Genomic DNA, 21,887 nt, shown 5'->3' on the forward strand with positions numbered 1-21,887 from the left:
CATGAGTGGTGCTTGTTTGGAGCAGGAGGCAGCTAGGGGGAGGCTGAGCTCAGTTCTAAGCATTTCAGCAAACAACTCATTCTGCCCATACTGCTTTATCTCCTCTCTTGAGAGTTTAAACTTGCATGGACTTTGTACTTGTTTTCATTCCTCCTTTTGGCACTTTGGTGATTTCTCCCAGTCACTGGGAGCTCCTCAAGTTCTCCTGTCCCCTTTTATCACAGCCCTGCATGCAGGCTGGCACTTGGCTGCTCTACATGCCATTTGGCGGGCTGTGGTGTAACAGATAGAAAAGCTAGAAAGCACTGGACTTTTTGAACTAGCAGAGTCCATAAAATATTCTGCACAGACACATCTAAAAATATTATTTTGACATTGAAGTGATTTTTTTTTTTTTGAAGTTATCAACCATTTATAGAGTGTAGATAGCTTAAATGGCCAAATAAAAATTTGTTGTGACTATAAACAGATTTAATAAAAATGAGCCTCTTAAGCCAGGAACGTAATGTAAGTCATCCCATTGCTGTGAACTCATTTAGTTTTCATGAATAGCAAATTTACAGAAAAAAAAAAAAAATAAAAATCATGAAAGATCTCTCAGTCGCTGTAGAGCCAGGAGCTGGAAGGGAGGCAAATACTTCTTTAATGTTTTAAGAAAGAGCTAAGGAAGAATTGTTAAAACATGAAACATAATTCTCAGAGCTCAGTGGTATAGATAGTGTAGAAATTAATTTTTAAAGGGGCAATCAGTCATTTAGACAAATATGAAGACTGAGCCAGCATATTTCCACAAAGGCTGATTATTTCCTGACAAATCTGGCTCAGAAAAGACTTCCAAAAACCGTAGGCGTAATGCAGAGAATACACAGATAGTTATAATCTGTGTAGATCTGGAAAATACATTTAATGAAGTGCCATGTTCTGGATAGGGTTATTCATTAATCATGTGTGAAATTTGTTGTTTTTAAGGACCAAAAATCTCACTGCATGATTGAAATCGCGTTGGGTTTTGTTGGGGTGTGCTTGCCTGGAAGAAATGGGTCACCTGCTGCAGATTGCATTTGGTTATGTGGGGAAATCCAGCAGGCCAGGAAGTGGTCTGAAGGGAAAGTGGTCAGGCAACATCACAAGGCGATGTAAAAGGCACCTGATTGAGTGCCTGTGTGCACTGGAGAGCTGTCCAATGGATAAAAAACAATGTGATTGCCCCTGAGGGTCAAGAGAAGGGAATCCTGGCTGTTGTGCTGCTTTGGAAACCTGTTGGAAGTGGTGCCTGGGCCTTAATTGCCCATGGGGGGTTGTGTGTGCCATGAGGACAGAAGTGCCCTACCCTCACTGATGGACACAATCCTAGGACATGCCAGATCAGCGCCTAGCATCTGAAGAAAGCTGCATGTTTATTTGGTTAAGCATGAGTATGGACTGACAACTGTGTGTGCACCAAGCTATGGGATCTGTTAGAAGGTTTTCTGGTCATTACTCTGTCCTGACCAAAGGCATCTTAAACCTTAGCTCATGAGAGCTAACTTTATACATTCCATGTCAACAAACAATGTCAAGATAAAGTGTTAAATCCAGACAGACGTGAATAGATTAACAATGAATAGATAAACTTGTCATTAGCTTTAAATCAGTCAGGTATCTGACATGTCAGGTAAGACATGGCATAGGCCTAAAAATAGACATCAGTGCACATATATGCACATATAATGAGATTTTCCAGGCACCACCACCATATCGAGAGGACAATTGCCAGTTGTGGAGCAGCACTGAGATTATGGCGTGACCAAGACTAACAGGTCAGGGGTACATTAATATGTATGAATAGAGCTCAAAGCCAAAAGAAATACATATCCTCTTATACAAAAGGCTCCATTTCACCATCTTTCCATCCTGAATTCTGTCTGCTACTCCTCACATTTGAGGCAGCAAAACTAATATGTTAAACAGCTGCTTTTCTCTCTCTCTTTAAAACACGTATATGTATTTCCTACACATTTTTTTTTTTTTTAACAGCTTTGCTTGTGGTAAAATAATGGGGCTCAACTTTTCTTCAGTGGGAGGAAAAAAAAAAGATTGCATTACAAGTACAGCAAAGAAAAGGGCAGGTGTAACTTATCATCACCTGAGCTCTACCGAATTTCATACATCTATGTCACTACAGGACACAGCCAGATTATATTTTTGGGAGTTCGTGTCGCTCTTCCTCATCAGCTGGCAACCCCCTGGCTATTATTGAGGTGTACAAGCAAATTCTGATGTTAGCTGTCATTTGTCCTCAACTTATCTTGCCTTCCTAGGTTTCCATGTTGTCTGCAGCTTTTATTTTCTTCTGACATCTTCTCCCACAGCAGTGTTTCTGTAGCATGCTCTTTGTATTTTCTCTTGCTGCATGTAGGGCTTGTCATTAATGTGAGCATAAACACTGAGGCTCTTAATGATGGCTTTGAGCTGTAACTATTTAATAATAAAAATGTTATTATCTGTGTTATTAGTGCTCTTGCAGTCTAGAGTTGGGAATGGCATAGATCAGAGGAGAACATCTTTCCACTGAAGATGTATTCCTGGAACAGGTGTCTGGTAGCAACCAGTCATGTCCTGTGACTCTTGACAACTGTACCAGCCTGAGGATTTGGCATTCACACAATTAAAGCAGGGTCAACATTTTGGAAGCTTTAGCTACCACATGGGTAGAAATAGCTACGATTGCCATTGCATTATTGTTATTGTTATTATTATATTTTAAACTGGCATGTGATGCAAAACCAAATTCATCACGAGTTATTTATGCTAAGGCTGGCAGTTGATGTTTTGTTAAGCATAAGTTTCTGTTTGACCCACACCACACCCAGAAGGAAGCTGCGGTCTCTTTTATGCAAATCTTTAGTGTGAGATTTAGTTAGTTATTTTGTAAAGATCTAATTCTGTAGTGTCTTATGAAATTATGATTCAAGCTTTTACATCAATGCATTAATTCCTCATTGTCTTCCAAAGAGTGGGAAAAATCCCTTCTTTTTATAGCTCATTCATTCTTACATTTCCTTCGGTGTCATACCCCTCTCTATTAACTCAAAGGCTCCTTTTATTTTATATGCCTTTAAAAAGCAGCAGGCTTCTCTCTTAATCAGTGTTGTCTAGGTTCATCGCTGGAGGGCCTAGGTCATTAGTAATAAAGGTCATTACTTGATGTTTCCAACACAGAGAGACTTCTGGATGATCCCTCCCTCCCTCATTTAATCTCCCAGTGGCTAGAAACAGGTCTGGCCTCCTGTTATTGAAGTCATTTCATTTTTTTTATTTTCTTTCTTTCTTTCTTTCTTTTTTTTTTTTTTTAAAGAACAAACTGGTGAACTCCTGAAAACAAAAGGTCTGTAATTGTAGTGGTATGTGCACAATAGATGTGAACGTGTGACAGAGCACATGAGACCTGAAAGCAGGAACACGGGGGAAGAGAGGCAGACGTTTGCTATCACATTCACCCCAGGTTCCTCCAAGGGGCTGAATCAAATGCTGAAGGAAAATCCCATGGAGCCCCGAGGCTGCCATGTCATGCCTGCCCTCATTACCTTACTTCTTAGCCTCGTCTAATTCCTAGCATCCTAATTGAAAAGACACTTTGTAGTAAAAAGATGTGTTTGAATCACTTTGAAAGCCAAGCTCCTCTGGTATTTTTCCCAGCAAATGTTTCTCTTGGATCTTTGAGCTTATTAAACAAAACGATCTTCTGAAGCTTCGTGGAGAGCAGGCGTTAACTGCTGCCCCCGAAAAAGGGCAAAAATAGCAAATTGTAAATGCAGTGTTTTTTTCCAGGGTTTTAATCAGCTTGGCTTCTGAATGTTAACTTGTTTCTCACGTTTTCCTTCCCCTTCTTCTTTCATCTTCTGTCATCATCACGATTAAACAAATGACATATATTTAGTGGAGTTTTTTATTTTTTTATTTTTACACTGAGAACGTTTTTTTCTCTTAAAACAGAAAAAAAAAGTTGTTTTGTTTGTACAGAGATGTGAATGCTCTCTTGGAGTGAGGGAGAGTATTTATAGTAGATCAGGATAAAGCCCTATTCTTGCAATTTTCATTCGATAAGAGCAAGATGGGAGAAGAGAGTGCAAATTTAATTCCTCTTCTTTATCCTCATCCCCCTGCTGCTTCTGTTTTGCAGTGCTCAGAGAAGTGTGTGGCTGTTGTTCGCTGGAGAACTGTAGATTTTCTCCTGAAGTATGTGCCCTCTGAGGCTTTGCTGGGAGTTATTCAAATACTTTTGAGGGGGCTTTGGGAGAGGGGGCAAGTTAAATGCATGTAACTTGAGACAAGGGTCACATTTAAGGGGCAAAGGGTGACCTAAGGCAAGCTCTAATAACTCCTGAAGTGTACATTCATTAAACTTTTGGACAAAATTTAAATTTATTTGGCCACCTGTGTCACTGCTGGGTATTCTCCAGCTTTTCAAATAACTTCCCTTGTCGAGATGAGCACAGTGAAAGAGGAGCTTTGCGTAAGCTGATCCCAAACCCCACCACCTCATACTTCATCCCCCCTTTCCTTGATGCAGGACTGTGCCTGACAGCCGCCTGTAGCATTTTGCTCCCTCCCAGCCCTAACAGCAGAGCTTGTCCTGCAATTCCACATCTACACTTATAATTCTTTTTTTTTTTTTCTTTCTTTCTTTTAAAGAAAAATGCTAACTGAGCAAAGCTTATTGGAAAAATAACAAAAAGAATTGTCAAACAGACACGTGAGAGGAAGATAAATGTCGATTCTAATGACTTCCAAGAAAATAAATGTTTTGTCGATTTAAAGCCACCTTGCTTCTCCCAGAGCTAGCTTTTAAAGTATTGTTTCATAAATGCAGTTCTTGGACACACACAGTTTCTGGAGATCAATGATAAATCATAAACAGTTGCATTTCGAAGAAAGCTTTCTTTCTTTATTAAGAAACGTAGTGGTATTCACAATTGCTCTGTTATGTTTTGTGCATTCAGAAGCGGGCCCTTAATAAGACTTAGTAGTGATGTTTGCCACACGTATACTTAGGGACCTCACAAAAGCTTATAAATGCTGCTCTGTGGTTCGCTGTCCTCACTGTGCAGATGGGTCACTTGTGGCAGAGAGATAATAAATGACCTTCTCTGCTTCATATGGCAATTTTGTTTGCCAATTTGCAGGTCTTTGCTCATTCCAGATTTCAGAATTTTGTTTAATCTTTAACATGTCTATTTTGGAGACAGGCAAAGTTAAGTGCTCAGTGAAAGGAGAGTCTTGGAAAACTCTCTATCAGTCCAGCAGAAAGTGCTTCTTAGGGGGATCACCTTTTTACATGCCCGAACGTGATACGGGAGATTAGCCATTCTCACTGAGAATTGCAGAGGATATGAATTTTAAGATGTGCATTTCTGAAGACTCTTCTACAGAAAGCAAGAAGTCAGTTTTACTTCTCCCAAACACAGAGGTGCTCATGCATCGCGGTGTTACTCTGCTCTGTAGCATGTAATTTCACTGAGTGGAATCACATCGGGTAGAAATAGCCCCGTGATACTCATTTTCTAAATATAATCATTTGTAGAATTAGTGGAATTTGAATGATTCATTATTGGCTAATATTACCACTTCCTTGTCTGTGCAATTAGATACTGTCTTGTTTTATGAAATACTTTATTTCTTTTTTATATTTGGTTTCATTAATAAGTAATTAATTTAAATTAAAATGTAAACTTATGTGGATATTAACATACATGGTTATCATCTGCATATGTCGGCCTACCACCAAGCTGAGGAAGTGAATAGAATAATACTGAAGGCATATTTCATAAACAAGAACCCAGCATTTATCTGTAAAAATAACTATAGCAAAATAATCCCAATTTTATTTTAAAATTATGAATTAATGTGCATTTCTTCCAGATATAAGATAATAATAAAAAACTCTGATGTGTATTGAAAATAGAAGTATTTCTAACTGTACATGATTTAATGACTCATTAGATGTATTTTTAAAAGAAATTGTATATATATTTATATGTCTTTAAAAATCCCATGCAAATCTAGGTCTGTTCAAAGAAAAAGAAATCACTCAAGCAGTGTAAGCTGCTGCCCTCAGGTGAATCTGTAGGTGTAATAAAACGAAATTAAGAGTAGGAAGCTGCAGAGGCTACAATTATTGTTCACTATGAGAGAAAGGTCCCTTTGCCTGGCACAGCCCCTGCGCAGGGCCCAGTGAGATTTCCCCAGCCTAGCTGATTCATTTTATGAAACTAAAGCACACTGTACAAGGGGGGAAGAATCCTGCACCAGGACGATGACTGAACTCGAATTTATTTATTCATTTATTTATGTAAGATTGCATCATGCTTACAGAAAGGTAATCAACTCAAAAACAACAGGGAGCTCGTTGTAAGCGGTACCTGGAAAGATTGGTATTTAGAATAATGCAGGAAGCGTTTGCTGTGGGTGTAAAATTGGCTGCCCAGGCAAAGCTTTTAACAAGCATTAGTGCCTGTTAAATCATATAATCATTTACCTCCAGTGGCTTAGGTCAATCTGTATCCTTCCACAAAAAGATAAAAGCCAATTGATGCATGTTAGGCTGTAGCACTGGTGAGAATGGGCTGTGGGTGTGTTGTTTTTGAGCAAGCCATTCCTTTTATTTGTTTATTTATTTATTTATTTATTATTATTATTTTACCTCTGAAATGCACCGGTTGGTGTTGTGATACCTCGTTATAGCTGGCTGCTGCAGAAGTTTCTGGCATTTGCTTAGAAACTCGTAGGGTTTCTTCTGATGCAGCTTCTGATTTTTCTGGCTGAAAAGGACAACAAATGTAACAAATGTGCCCAAATCACACTTACATTGCCCAGCTAGTGAGTTGAAAGTTACCGCTAACTGCTGCATTCATTTTCATGAGGCTAGTTGCATTCAACTGAAGTTTTATGTGTTGCAGGCAAGATAGAGTTTCTTGACCTAATAATATATTTAAGGATTTAGCCCTGCACCATTTTCCTGGCTTGATAACTGTTTGTAGATGCCTATCAGATCAGAAAAATATGCTGGTGTTTTCTATTATAGACCATTATCAACATAGCCATAGTATTACCCAGCAGCTTAGCAAGCAGGCACCGTGATGCAGGCTCTGTAAGATCATTTGGGACATCTAATTCATACCAAATTGAAAAAAAAAATTAAAAAAAGGTGGGAAGGAGGGAGGGAGGAGGTGTATCAGAGTTGATTCTTTGTGTAAACAGTTGGTAGTAACCTAGGATCTTGTAGTATGTGATCTTTTGTGGTTGACCAGAGACTAAAAACAGATTTTCACTGGAACTTGCATTTATCCAAATATATACACTACCAGTATTGCTAACAGCTGCTGAGCAGGGTTAAAATGAACATCAGGATTTAGAACTGGACTCACCATGTAATCCAGCTGGAGGTTTGAGTAGGCTTCAGGCCCTGATCCCAAACTCTCTGTTCATACTTGTGGACTTCGATTGACATCTGTTAACAGGGGAACAAATGTAAATTATCATTCTGGTATCAAAAACAGAACAGTGATTTTTTTTTTTTTTTTTTTTTCTCCCCTCACCTTTTTCCTCCCCTCATCTCCTGCACTTAAAGTTTTGCCCTTATTAGATCATGGGTCTATCATATGGCTGCTCTACCATTAACCTGCACTGGCTCTCTTTGGAGCTAATGAGTGGGGAGGACCTAGAAAGAGAAGTGAAGCAATGAAGATCACATTAATGAAATCCATCTCCAGGGCTGTTACAAGCTTCAAACAGAATGGGAATAAATGGGGGCTCAGGACTCTGGAGTGTAAGAAGCTGTAAAAATGTGATATTTCTGTTTTCTTTAGGAGGTACCATTAAATTCTTAATTGCTCTGCCTGAATGCGCAGTTTAGTAGAAATTATGCTGCTGTGATGACAGTAGGGATAGCCTACATATTTTTTCACAAACTCTTACTGTGCCACCTTGTCTTGCCTTTGTTTCTTCTAAGCCACCTGTCCTTTGCTAGGCTTTCAACAAATGCAGGGAAAATGCTTATTTTCACTCCATTGTTAACAAGTAGTTGGGAAACAGGCTTCAGGGCATAAACCAGAAATACAGCTTAGATTCTTATTTAGGTCAATAAGGGGGGTGAGCTGGGGTCTTTGTGAAGAAAAGACCAAAACTTTTAAGTCAACTTTTAAGGCCCTTTGAATCTGTTGGAACTGTGCAGAGTGTAGAGGGGAGCAAGATTCTTGGGATATCACTGGGGACATCTCATGAGCCCAAGTGTTGCTAACAGGAGGTTGCTGCTGAACAGGGTTTGGTGAGCCATGGTTTCAAACACGAGTCCTTATAGGGCTATCTGGGCTAAATGGATCCAAGTGTCAGTGTTGGACCACCTACTACTGTCCACTGCAGTACTCTGCTAAATAACTGTAAATAACTATTTAAGTGGAGAACGGTTTGGTTACAAAGCAGGAAATTAACAGAGATAATTATCCTTGATATGTCTTTTGAAGACATTTGACTTAAATAGCATCTGACTTAAACAACATTTTCTAATTTGCTGCAGCTTTGTTTTGATGCATGATGTCATGATGTATGTAGTCATGATTGCCACACTAGTAGTGTTCTAACAACTTTCTTTGGGCCAGAGCTTTCAGACAGTTGGGACTGAAAATAACAGAGATGGTCTAAATTTAATTATAGCTTTGGGATCTTATTGCTCTAGTAAAATGTCAATCTCTCTCCCACATTCTACCTCCCAGTTAAAAATATATAAATAATAAATTGCTGGTAGAAGGTGGAAGCCAGCTCAGTGTTAGATACTTTGGAAAACAGAAGCACGTGTTTCTTCAGGAATCTTCAAGATTCAACAAGTAGCATATGAATTAATTCCAAGTAGGTTTTGTTGCTGGTTTTCATCTCTTTTTTTTTTTTTTTTTTTTCCTTTCTTTTTTTTTTCTTTTTTTTCTCCACTTAGAGGATTTAGGGCTAGGTTAATGGTAGATTTGAGATTATGTTGTGGTTGCTTGCTATCTCAGCAGCAGCTAACCCAAGATTTGCACTCTAATCAGGTGAAATGTGCACTTTCTTTTGGTCCACTTGTTATTTCCAGATTACCTGTCCTGCTCTTTTAAAGGTTTCCTTTCAGCACATCTATCTAAAGGGGAGTTGGATAGGGCGTAATAACAGTTTTCTCCCCAAACATTTTGGAGCGGATACAGAAAATCAATTCACATAGCCATCAGGTCCAGGAATTGTATTTGATATCAGTGAAAAATACAACTGAAAACAAGGGTTTGTCCACTTCAGATTTCTGGAGAAATTACAAATGATGTTATGTGTGTCCAGACTTGAATAAGGATCTGATATTAATATACAGCCCAGGTTCCATTGGATGACCGATGTTACCCTTCATGTAGGAATTAACTGGAGGTTTTCACACAACTGAGCTTGATATTCCTTTCACATTTAAATACTGCAGTATTTTCCTGGAGGATCTATTAAATGTTTAACTACAACATTTGTCACCTGCTGCTTTCTTTAGGCTGGCACTTGTTTTTTTGACTGAGTCTGTTCTACTGTTAGCAGGGCCAGTCATGATACTAGGGTCTTTAACTGGGAAAGACATTAGCAAAAACCATAATCATTGGAACCTCTTTAAAAGAGTATTCAGATTTCCTGAAATGAACCTTTGGTAAAATTTGAATTGATATGTCAGAGTGACATCAAGTAGAGTGGCAGGCATGAGCCATACCGTGTTTGTCACTTTGGATTTTTGGCAGAGAGAGGGAAGGCTATGGAAAGGAGTTGTTTGTTAGGTTATTCAATCAACCGGTTTCAGTGGCTCTAGGAGAGTTTTGAATGGCAGCCAGCACTCTGGAAATTACTATTATTATTAGTCCAACATTGGTTACTTCCGAAGCGAATGCTGTCATGCTCCTATTCAATAACATATGTGCTGTTTTATTTCAAATCTCCACTACTTGAGAACATAATCTTTTGGGAGATGTTTTTGCTTCAAGAATAAGCCTGCATATGGATAAAACACTTATTTAATACAATAAATGTCTGTGTATCTCTGTGCTGTGCAAAATGGCTCTCCACATAAAAATGTCATATTTTTAATTTGTCATTAGCAAAGCAAGTCTGGTATAGAAAACAGTGTTTGTCTAGACATACCTAGGACAGCTTCTGTGTAGTTTAAGGTGAGAATATGTCTGCATATTCTGTAACAAGTTTTCTTTGTGATTTCAGGGGTATAAAAAGAGAGGATGGAGGAACGGAAAGTCATTCTAGGATGTCGAGGCAGAGACCAAGATAGCTTTCTTGAATGTGTCCAGCTTGGCTTTAGCTACCTATATAAGTGGATGACACCTCCCAGGGTTCACGTATGGCCCTGCCAAGCTGGCATTTTGGCATGAGGACTGTGAGGGCCATAAGAGATATAGAAGGGAATGGTAGGAGGAAGCTTGAAAACAACAGAGGGAAAAAAAAGGGAAACAAATTTAAAATAATAGAAAGAAATCAAACAGTTAAAGGGAAGTGTTATTTTGGAATGTCTACTGATTTTACCTAATGCCTAGTAGGGACTTTCCATGGAAAATATGTAGCAAAGCCTTGGTATTCAGTGAATGCAATGATAGGCAATATAAAGCAGTAGATATATAGAGCTCAACTCCTAAACGTTAGAGTAACTTGCATTAGTGAAATACGTAGATGAATAGGTAAGGAATAGAGATGATATGGCATTCTGAAGATAAAAAGTAAAATTCAAAGTCAGAATGAAGTGTGCTTTATGTTAAACGCCTATAAAGGGTATGAAATGCAGGATAGTTGGCAGCTGAATAATGTAATAGAGCAGGGATTACTGAGATATCATACATTTCAGAGTCATAAATATGTCTGAGATATGCTTAAAGTACCTTTTACAACATTTGTCTGCATTTTTTTTCCCTGATGAAACGTTTTTCCTTTCGAAGGGGTGAAAACGTTCATGAAAAAGTTTCATTTCCCGCCAGAATATAACTTTACAGTTAAACAAATTCTCTGTTGTTTCTAGGTATATATATATTTTTTCCTTCTTGTATTTGAATTTGAAACTGAAAGGGAAAAAAAAAAAAAAAAAAGCGGTGCAAATGTTTTATTTACTCAAAATCCTCCAGGGAAAAATGAGTTAAAATAAATTTTACTTTGGTTCAAAAGTTTTGTTTTGGTTTCAAAATTGTACTTTTTTTTATTTTTATTTTTTTTTTTCCTTTGAGTAATTCTTTTCAGGTTCATTGTCTAGGAAAATGAAATTATCATAGCAATTTCTTCTTTTTCTCTTACTGGGTATAATATGTCTGACACACACACAAAAATCATTGTGCTCTTGGAGGAAAAAAAAAGAAAAAATGAAGTAATGAACAATTATATAATTAATTAAAAAAGTAGGCAGTAACAAAAAAGAATATCAGAAGTCAGGAAGATCAAGATGTGTATATAAATATTTGCACATGTGGTAATAAAAGGTACTAGATTTCAGATGCTAAGCATTCAGCTGTACTTCTGGATTCAGTTACATTTTCCAGTTTTTAGAGGAATTATAATTATGCTGTGGTATTGCACAGAGGCAAAAGTCATGGATCATGGTCAGACTGCTAGGTGAAATTAGGTAGAAAATTAAAAGATGGTTCAAGCACTTTTCTCAATCAGTTCCTTTTTTTTTTTCTTTTTTTCTTTTTCTTTCTTTTTTTTTCATATATTAATAGATTTTGGTGATTTTATAAGAGTCAGAAATGTAGCGTGGTGATTTCTGGGGTGAGTTCACTAGAAATAAAGCCACATGGACAGACTGCTGCATCTTTGTAGCCTTCGACTGAGTTAGAAGAACTCTGCACTGGTGTAAGCAATTGCAGGGTCTGGCTTTTGCAGTTAGGACTAAAAATTCCTGTTTTGGGTGTTAATCTATTTTTGTATAAATATTTAAAGGTTCTTAGAGCATTAAAAAAGGAGATTTATTTATTTTTTTTTTAATTTTATTTTTAGGACAGTTAAACTGCAGACATTTTCAAAGGCTATAACATTCTGAAGTTGGATTTGGGTACGAATCTATTTAAAAAATTTCTGAGCTGCAGTAAGAGACAAACTCTGAGTATATGGAGGTGTTGTAATAAGAAGAGTGAGCAAAGTGACCACGTAGTCTTTAAAGAACAAACGTATGCTCTAATTTTTCAGTGCCCTCAGTGCTCTACTTTCATTCAGCATCACAAAGAGTTTCTCTTAATGCAAACACTGGTTCCAGAGTTACAGAAGCAAAGGGGTTAGCAGACAGCCTCATTGACCTGAGGAAATAAAAATAAGCAATAGCAGTAATCACTGAAAAATAGCAGGAATGTAAGCTATGGCAGTGGTGGCTGATCTGTGAACTGTTTAGAGAGGTTAGTAAAAATGTAATAAAAAGATGTGAAAAGTATTTGTAAGTATTTATAAATAGCAACAGCTTTTCCAAAGAAAGAACACGGCACAAAAGCAATCTCTGCTTCTAGGCAATGGTAAGTAAATGGGGGATGAGGATTAGCAGCAGCCGAGAAGCAGCCAAACAGCCGATAGAGGGTTTGTCCTTATGGAGATAGTGTCAGTGACCCAACAAAACCTGTGGGAATAAAGCAGGAGAGAACAAGCTTCTCCCTCTGGCTTGTCCACCCGGGAGCACGTGGCAGCTCGGAGGGAATAGCAGCAGCTGTTACTACAACTGTGTTGCTACCCAAAGTTCTTGGTTCCTCACTGCTACCTGTGCTCGCATCTACCAGCATAACGCTGGCAAAGACTTCATCTGGTTTTCAAGTTAATATTTTTACTAACAGTGATGGGTAATTATAGGCATCTCTAAATGACGCATGTCTCGGAAAGTGTTTTTTCCATTCCTGTGCTTACTAAGATGCCTGAAACACTCAAACACCTCACCTCCTCCTGTTTGAAGAACTAGCTTGAAGCAGGCTCTCATCCAGAAGCCCTGTTTGACACGAGTTGGCTCAGTTTTTGGAGCTGTCCCCATGTCAACTGTGGGGGCTCTTTCCTGTACCCACAGGTTGATAGCAGACCTATCACCCCCAATTTGGCATCTTTTCCTCTCATCTTCAGAAGATTCCCGGTCCTCTCTCCCACTATTTCTTGAAAAGCTAAAGAAAGAGAAGAGTCTCAGTGTTCGGTAATAAAGCACGCATTATATGCTTCTCTTCAATCCTTTCAGCAGCAGTTCAAGGACTTGAGATTGCAAAGACAGATAGGTACAGTATAAACAAAGATGACAGGCAAGGAGAAAGCATCAGTTAAAAAGGGCTGTGGGGTTTTTCATAACGTTTGTCACTAGATGTAAGAAACTTCATGTAATTTATTAGCTTCCTTCTTCCCTTTTTTTGTTTCCCTTCTGAGGAAAAGCCTGTGATCTGATTGTTTTTAGAAGCTGTCGCTATTGGAAAGGATGCTGAGAACTCCCATGGGCTGCATTCTCACAGCAAGGAAGTCACGTGTGTCAGGTGGAAGTCTGACCCAAAGAAAGGGTTATTTCATTTTCTGAAGCTTAAGAAATATATATTTCCCGTAGAAGGTGACAAATTCCAAATGAAATAAGCGGGTTACCCCTGGCAGTCTTGCAGTTCACCTTGGATGCATGCATGCACTCCATTTCAGTTGCCGTCCCTCCTCCCTCCCTCTCCCCAGCCTTCCTTTGTTGCTGAGTTCAGGCCTGGTGTTCACCAGGCTTGTTCCCTTTCAAGGACACCACAGCACAATAAAGACACAGGGCAAAGTTTCCATACAGTACTAATTTTTATCTGGCTTCACAGAAAGAGCAAAACCCATGAGAAATGCATGGAAATAATTGTAAAACTCAGGAAAAAAAAAGCTGATCTGACTAATTTACTGGGCCTGACTTGTTTAATGTTGGCGACAATCATATAAATCAGATTTTCTGCCAGCCACACGTTGCTTTGCCAACTGTGGTACCCAGGTGCAGGTGCCTCTTTCCAAACTCCTGACCATTAGAGGCTGAATTACCAGAGTGGTGAGGGAGACGGTCTGCAGGCGCTGGAATTACAGCTGCAGTACTGACAAAGCTATCCTGCCAGCCACTGGAGGGAACAGCCTGGACACTTCCAGGAAAGGAAAACTTTTCCAGCGATCTCCTTAAAAGCTGAATTGAACTACCTAAATTGGTAGTTCAAGGGAGTGAAACAGTAATGGGATGAAGTCAAGAAAAAAAAGAGATGTTCTTCTGTGTTTGCTCTACTTTCGCAAAAGCCTGGATTCCCAATCTTTTTTTTTTTTTTTTTTTCCTCTCAGTTATGGAGGCAGTAGATACACTGGAAAGAATTGTAAGGGGAAAAAAAAAAAAAAGAAAAAACACAAAGAGAAAGAGGCTTTAGTTTTAACTGCATTTCGTTCCTCTAGTTATTTTATTTATCTAATTACCTTACTATTCAAGAGATGTCAGACTCCCAGATGAAAATCCTGGAGACAAAAAAGGATGCACAACCATGTTTGTGTCTTCTAGCTTCCCTGTTCCTCATGTCTCTGTAATTTTGTTTCTTTAAGAAAATAGGCTTTGTTAAAAAAAAGAAAAAAAAAGACAAAAATTTTGGATTGCCTTCACCAATTAAATTTCTCATCGACTTCATGTTTTGATAGGCAATGCTTCAGATGGAGGAAGATGAGGATGGCACTGGATTCCATGGAAGAAGGAAAGAGTGCAGGAGATTACTCCCAAGTTCACTTGATTTTTACCTGGTGATTTACAAGGTATGTAAATGAGGAGACAGCCACAGAAGGTACCTTTAATGGCATCTTAATGCATCATGGAATTTACGACAGGGCATGAATAGCTTGTGCACTCAACTGTTGGAAGCAGATGCTGCCATAATTCTACTTAATACTTAAAAGCAAAGTAAAGCATATTGTTTTTTTGTAGAAATGTTTATGAAACATTAATAAGAATAACATGCACCATTCAGTGCTGGACATGTACTGTGAAATCCTCTCTTATAAATATTGATGAGGGTGACATTTGGGTTCACCGTATAAATTGATTTAAAGTAGCACTTCTGAGATTCTCTGTCATTTCTTCCCTTTTTAGTCATATTGGGATCCTTAAAAGAGAGGTAGAATAGCAAGGATTCTGTATCAAACATATCTAACATTACAGCATCTTTCAGTTAGGGTAAGACAGTTGATTGGGTCATAGAATAGGATGTTTAGTAGTTTGAAACAAGGACTTTTCACTCATATTTTGCTACTGGTACAAAAGGCATCAGTGAACTTCATTAAATCTGATGTCATGCATATAAATATATATATATTTTTTCTATTATATTTATAAATATAAGTATCTATGTAAAGATATATATAAAGATAAAAATAAAACCTTGTTTTGTGATGGTCTTTATCTTCCCTATAAAAAAGTGCAAAATATGCACTTTTCTACAGGTAATTGAAGTGTTCAAATTACTTGTTAACTATTATCAGTTCCCTCCCCCCCCCCCCCCCCCCCAAGGAATGTGGTATGTTTGCAAAAGAAGCCTTTGTCCACTTTTCTGTATAAATTTGATTTACTGATTGCAAAGATTATAGTCTTTCTTTCTCTTCTAAGTAGAATGACAAGGCTTTCAATCATGCTATTTTCATTAGGGTGACAGCCTTTCAATCCACACATCTCTGACATTTTTGACAATGGTACTTGGCTGCCAACAAAATATTTTGCTACCTTTTTCTGGTTAAAATTGGAGATTCAAGCTGTGCGATTTTTTGTTTTCTTTTTCCTGCCTCTGACTTTCTCTTTTGGCAGCTTAAAATCTGTCTTAATTGCTTATTATCCTTTAGTATCTGTAGTCTATTTTTTCATAATATCCTGAAATGGACAGAAAAATGTTAAGGTTTTGTTGCTGTTTCTTTTATTTCATATAAAGAATGAATTCTCGGAAAAACTATACACTAAATCTTAAACTTCTTGAAGAACACTGCAAGTGGTTCAGTGAAATTGGATGTAGCAGAAGGTATGCTATTTATGAGCTTCAAATGAACCACAATAAAATATCTGAGCTTGAATGAGCACCTTAGTACAAAGCCTTTGGGAAACATCTCTGGAGATGCTTAAAGCACTTGGGCAAGGTGAAATGTCTACTGGAGCTTGTTGCACAGCAACCTGCCAGGATCTGTTCTAAACATTGTAAATCGTGATAATTTTAACTGTTTGAAAAATGGGCTGTTCTCTCCTTGGAAAGGTATGAATTTCTGGTGAGAAATCAAACTGTCATTTTTTGGTATAAATTTTTAACATTTGTATTTGGGATCACTGTTGTGTTATCTCGGAGGAGTCATACTTCAGTGGCTCATGTGTCCATCTATATTGCTTATGTACTCCCAGCCAATTTGCATAGTCCAGAAGGCATCACAGCCTTTCCTTCAAGCATCTAGCACCTATTGAAGAATGAAGGTATGGGTTAATTTATCTCTAACTGCTGTGAAATGCTCTAGTGACATGTCTAAATCAAAAGAATTTTATTTCCCAGATATTGTTTTGATGGAAAAATGTGAAAAGCAGACACTTACATTTAGTTGAACTGACAGTTTCTTGTCAAATGGTTTGATTTTGTGGAAAAGCACATAGGTGCCACTGGCTCTTGCAACATCCCTGCTGAGCTGCTGGTTAGAGAGGGAGAGGCTCAAATGGCATTTCTTGTGCTAATAAATAAGAAATTTTTGTGGAGCATTAACCCAAGAAGGGAAGGAAGACCAAGTTGTTCCTTTCAGGGTGGTGTCAGAGCTATGAACATGCAGAGTTTTTCTTGTGTGCTTAATTCTGAGGAAACATGGCTATTAAGAGTTATAACTCAGTAATACGATGTCTAAGTTCTCTCGCTTTAAATGTAGTTTCGCTAGGGAATCTACACAGTGTTGGCAAAAATTAATACTGACTTAATGATACTATGTAACAAAGTTATATTTCAGAAAGAACTGACTGTTGCACATTTAATCCAGCAATAGTTCTGAAAGAGAATGAAATTTGTAGCCTAGTGCATTGTAAAGTTTCCAAAAGTTAAAATGAGGTACATTTCAAATACGTGGGAAGGAAACTAAACAAAAAAGCATCTGAGTCATAGTTTGTACTCTTGGAGAAGTATGTAAATGCTAGCTTATTTACTGTTTCCTATAATTTGATATTAAATAATTTGTTTGCTAGTAGGAGTGCAGAAGTGCACTAAATACAAATAATTTCATGTTAGTTGAAAAAAAAAGTATATATGAGAAGTTATAATTTAGCATTGGCAAGGGATTTGAGAGGTTAGGCAAAGTGACCTAAGGTATTTTCCATCTTTGATTTGTAAAGATCTTATTCTCTAATTTCTTGAAGCTTGTCTCTGATATGAAGCACTTTTGAATCACTTGTTTTCTTCCAACTAAATCCGACTGAAGTATTTTATTATTCTTTTTTTTTTTTTTTTTTCCTCTTCTTTTCCCCCTTCTTCTGTCTTCTCTCTCTCTCTGTCTCCTTTCATTTTTATTTTCTTTTCTTCTTTTTCTTATGGTGGGAGCCAGAGAAGATGGACAACACAATGTGGATGGTTAGTGTACTGTAACTGTAATAATGTGAGAGCTCGATTAAATTTAATTAAACAGGTTTAATGACAAAAATGGTAATGCTGTACTGGTTTATTATTAAGTTCAAGCCTTAATGTGATTATTTTTACTAATTAATTCAAGGCTGCTACAAGCCTTCAGTCTGCAAATTATCTTGATTACAGAAGACCCCTGAAAATGAAGAATATCTATCAACATTTGTGGTCCTTGCACTGAGTTTTAGTAGAGTGCTTGTAATCAGGATTTGACTCATTGCCACAAAAAGGGTTTGAATGATCCAGCAAGAAGAAGCAAAGAATTGTATAAGCCCTGTCTGGATGGCACGCTCTTTATACTGTGTGTGTGTGTGTAATAAGAGAAATCCAATTACTTGGCAACATAGCGAGTTTACTATTCGACAGAGTCCAAAACAAAGAAGCTCAAAATTATAAGAAAGGGATAATAAAGCCCAAAGCAAAATTCACTCTCAAATAATTATTGTTCTCATTAACTCTTATTGAGTTCTGCAAATGGTATTAACATGCTGATATGGTAATGCTGTGAATATATTCCATTAACAGGATATACCTGCTAAGAAAATTAACATGTTCTTGCTTCTAGGTAGACTGTCATAATTCCTGTTACTTTCCTGTTATTTTTTTAAAGAAAGAAGAGAAAGTGAAATGTTATACATAAAGGATCCATAAGGATCCATAATTATTTAGAGAGGTCCAAACTCTTTCTGTAGTACTGTGGGTCCCTTGTTTCTATTTTGCATGCTTGGTTAAAGGGTTTGCTCCCCCCTGGTAAAGGGCAGGCTGCATTTCTAATTTCCAGAGATGTTTGGAAAGTGAAGCTTCATATTTGCTGAGAGTCCCAAGAGGCACTGAATGAGAGACATGTTCAGGGTGCTCGATCACACTCCTCGCAGCATTTTCACATGGGCTGCCCAAGGACCAGAGCAGGAGGGTAGCACTGAGCCAGAAAGTTAGAAACTGGGTGAGGTACTGCAGCATTTGCTGTCCTAGTGTACAGACCATCCTATCAGTAGAAATGTGGGCAAAATGCAGCAGGAGTAGGGAGCTGCCCCCATCCTTGTTGGCTCTGCGTTGGGTTTATTTCTGGTCCCCCAATGTCTGTGCACTTCTGTCTCATGAATGCTAGTAAAGTAAGTCTCACATGTCTGACAGCATTATTGCTGTGCTAGCACCGGATTTTTTTCTTTTACTATTTTACCTGTTAACCTTTTTTGTTATTGGTGCACATTACAGAGGTGGGTAGCAACTAATTCAGACAGGTTCTCTATTCATGATAGATGTGCTGATTTGCACCGATTTATTTGAAAACTCATAATTAAAGCCTTGTACTGAGGTATTCAACATTATTTTTTAAGTGTTTGTATTAGGTTAGACTGCATTTGTGTCTGATGCCATCAAAAGCCTAAATTCTTCACAGAAGGAAAACAAATAGTAAAGGCTATTATGCCAGTTTCCTTTTTAGAGAAGTATTTAAGTGTTTGGAAGTTTATCTAACATTAATCTAGGTTTAGGGAACCTTTTCCTGATCAAAAAGTATGCCTTTCAAATAGTTCTGGAAGCCAGAAAATACACACTTCATTGTTACTGAGACATCCTCCTCCACCCCCAACCATTTCAGTTCGTAAATGGACTACAGGTTGCCTCTTGCCCTCCATGCAGTATAATCTCCTAATGTGTTAGAGCTACAAAATTGGGTAAGAAATCTTCCTAGAAGAGGCTGGAAGCTTTTTATACATCTGAAGCTTTTCTGTTTCTGATCAGATAAAGAAAGTCAATGAGGCAACAACCCCTGAGGTAAAATAATACAGCTTTGACTTTCAAAGCTACGCTTAAAACTGTAGCATTTAGATCTCAGAAGATTCTGGTATTACAGCATTTCTGTAGTCCTAACTCAAACCAGAAGGTTGTGCCCATAGACATACACTAACAGATCACTTGAGACAGGGAAATAGTTCAACCCTTCTTATGCCTGCAGGAGAAAAAAAAAAAAAAAAAAAAAAAAAAAAAAAAAAAAAAAAATTGGATTCCTGTAGACCTTGTTTTGGGCAAGATCTCACCCAGTTATTTATCAGATTTAATCTGGCGTTTTAACAATAAAAGTTGACTGAAAAAACATTGCTACCGCATTCCTGGCAGATTTCCGGGGGGCTTACAGGATCTTACAAGATCCCCCTTTTTGTTGTAATTATTTTGGATTTAAGTGTTATTGGTGACTATTTTCAAGCTTAGGCAACAGAACTTTGGATCACCTAGATCTTTAGGTTGAAATGACATTAATACTTTTTTCCTTGATATTTCCATGTCATACTTGTTTTGTATGAGAGTTACATTGTTTGTAAATAACCCAGTGAATATGATTTAGCATACTTAAATTTCTGCTGGTTTTCCTCTCTCTTCCCTACTTTCTTTAATTGATGGATAAAATGAATCATCTGGTTACTTGTATGGATTTCTTTCTAAATTCTCTGAAAAGTTATGCATAGTGTGAATTGAATTTGGCAACATTTTTCAGGTCTGTGATATTTAAGTAAGGTATACATTGTACTCTGAGGTCAGAGAATACTTTCAGAAAGAAAGGAAAAAGAAGAAAAGGTGCTTTTCTCCCAAGAATTTTATTTTGCAGCACCAAAGTGAGTGCCAGCACATCCTCTTTCAGCTATTCCAAGTGAGATCCAAATGCATGGGACATTTAGTGAATCCAAACTCTTCCAAGGGCTATGAATTTTAGTGCAAATGTGAATTATATGTAATGGAGTTGGTTCCAAGGGAGCAGTAAAAATCTCTCGTATGAGAAAAAAGCTAGTGTTGGTCTGTCTTTGACTACAGCTTCAATAGCAGACTACAGGCTACTAGGTTCAGTCAAATAGCGATCTTAAGTCTGGAAATGCAAGAGCACATTCTCAGCTCGAGGCAAGATGTTTTAGCAATTCACTTCCCATTAGGAGGAGTTGTATAGCTAAACCAAAAGCACCTCCAGTTTGAATATACCCCTGAAAATTGAAAACATCTCAAAAATTTCATATGTCTTTCCCCAGCTGGTTGCTGTTTTCATTTGCAACAGCACACATGGAAGTGGGAAGTTGGCTGTGCCATTTGTAAAGGCACAGGTAGATTACAGATGTTCAGCTTTGATCTTTCTTTGGATACATGCTCAGAATATAAAAATACATTTGGCTGATAAAAGGAAGAACCAGCACATGGAATTTTAAACCAAGAGGGAACTATGAGGTCATCTGGTTTGATTATCTGCATGATACAGTCCAGAAAAATTCATGTAGTAACTTGGACATTTGGAACAGTTTTGCAATAAAGACTAAAAGTGATCTTAGAAACAATGCAGATTTGACTGCATCAAGTGAAATGCACATGATACATACTTAATTTCAAAGAACTTAAAACCAAAAAAGACACTTTAGACTATGTGTACTGATTTGAGTGTTTATATATGGCCAGTTAGTTTTTCTTGAATCTTCTGTGAGTGCCAGTAACATGTATATATATATATATATTTAATTATTATTATTATTTATTTTATTGTCTTCCAGAAAGTTTTCAGGTTGATCCTCTCTTATTAAAAGCCTGGGCATAATTTCTGGTAAAGTATTGGCAAAGGGTAGGAATGGAAGTGATTTTGTCTTTTTGTTTGAATCTGTTCCACTGTGCTCAGTGTAATTCAAGGTTTATTAGGCCAAAGAAAAATGCCTACAATCTTCTGGATAAGTCTGTAACCACTGAGGTTTGAGGCAAAAACGCTTTTATTCTCATCATTGTTCTAAAGTCTGAGCTATTTTATTTTATTTTATTTTATTTTATTTTATTTTATTTTATTTTATTTTATTTTAATTTTCAGTCTGAGGAGAGACTGGAATTGAGGAGTCTCCAGACTCAAGGTTTATTTCAGGCTGCATAGCCCTGTTCAGTCTTGCTCTCACTCTCTTAAAACTTGATTTTCTTTACATATATAAAATACGCATTTCATAAAGAGTTGAACAGTTTCAGGAAGAAGAGGTGAGTGTGTCCTGTCCAGCCTCCTGGGAAATGTGAAATATGCACTGGGGAGGCTGCAATTCTTCTTGCACCTGGAGAGTTTTAATTTCAAAAATGTAGGTGTTTCTGGATTGTACAGGCTTAGATGATCAGTGACCAGGGAATTTGAGAAGGAGTTTTGGGATTCGGGCAACACAATGGGAATTTGGTTGGATTTAGGCAACCATCTCCTTAACGTAGCTGTAGGGTCTCTGTGGATTAGGTTATATAACTGTGGGTGGA

At 37.6% G+C, this 21,887-nt stretch overlaps 1 long non-coding RNA gene across 1 annotated transcript in view; it reads left to right on the forward strand.

Annotated features, from left to right (window-relative positions):
* LOC118166889 overlaps positions 1–14,766 on the forward strand; it is an 88,662-nt gene extending 73,896 nt beyond the window's left edge. The window contains exon 5 of the long non-coding RNA XR_004750788.1: positions 14,656–14,766. This is a non-coding gene — a long non-coding RNA (uncharacterized LOC118166889). The remainder of the gene's footprint in view (positions 1–14,655) is intronic.
* The last annotated feature ends 7,121 nt before the right edge of the window (positions 14,767–21,887 follow it).

This window comes from Oxyura jamaicensis, chromosome 4 (genome assembly GCF_011077185.1).
Source record: "Oxyura jamaicensis isolate SHBP4307 breed ruddy duck chromosome 4, BPBGC_Ojam_1.0, whole genome shotgun sequence".
Lineage (NCBI taxonomy): Eukaryota > Metazoa > Chordata > Aves > Anseriformes > Anatidae > Oxyura > Oxyura jamaicensis.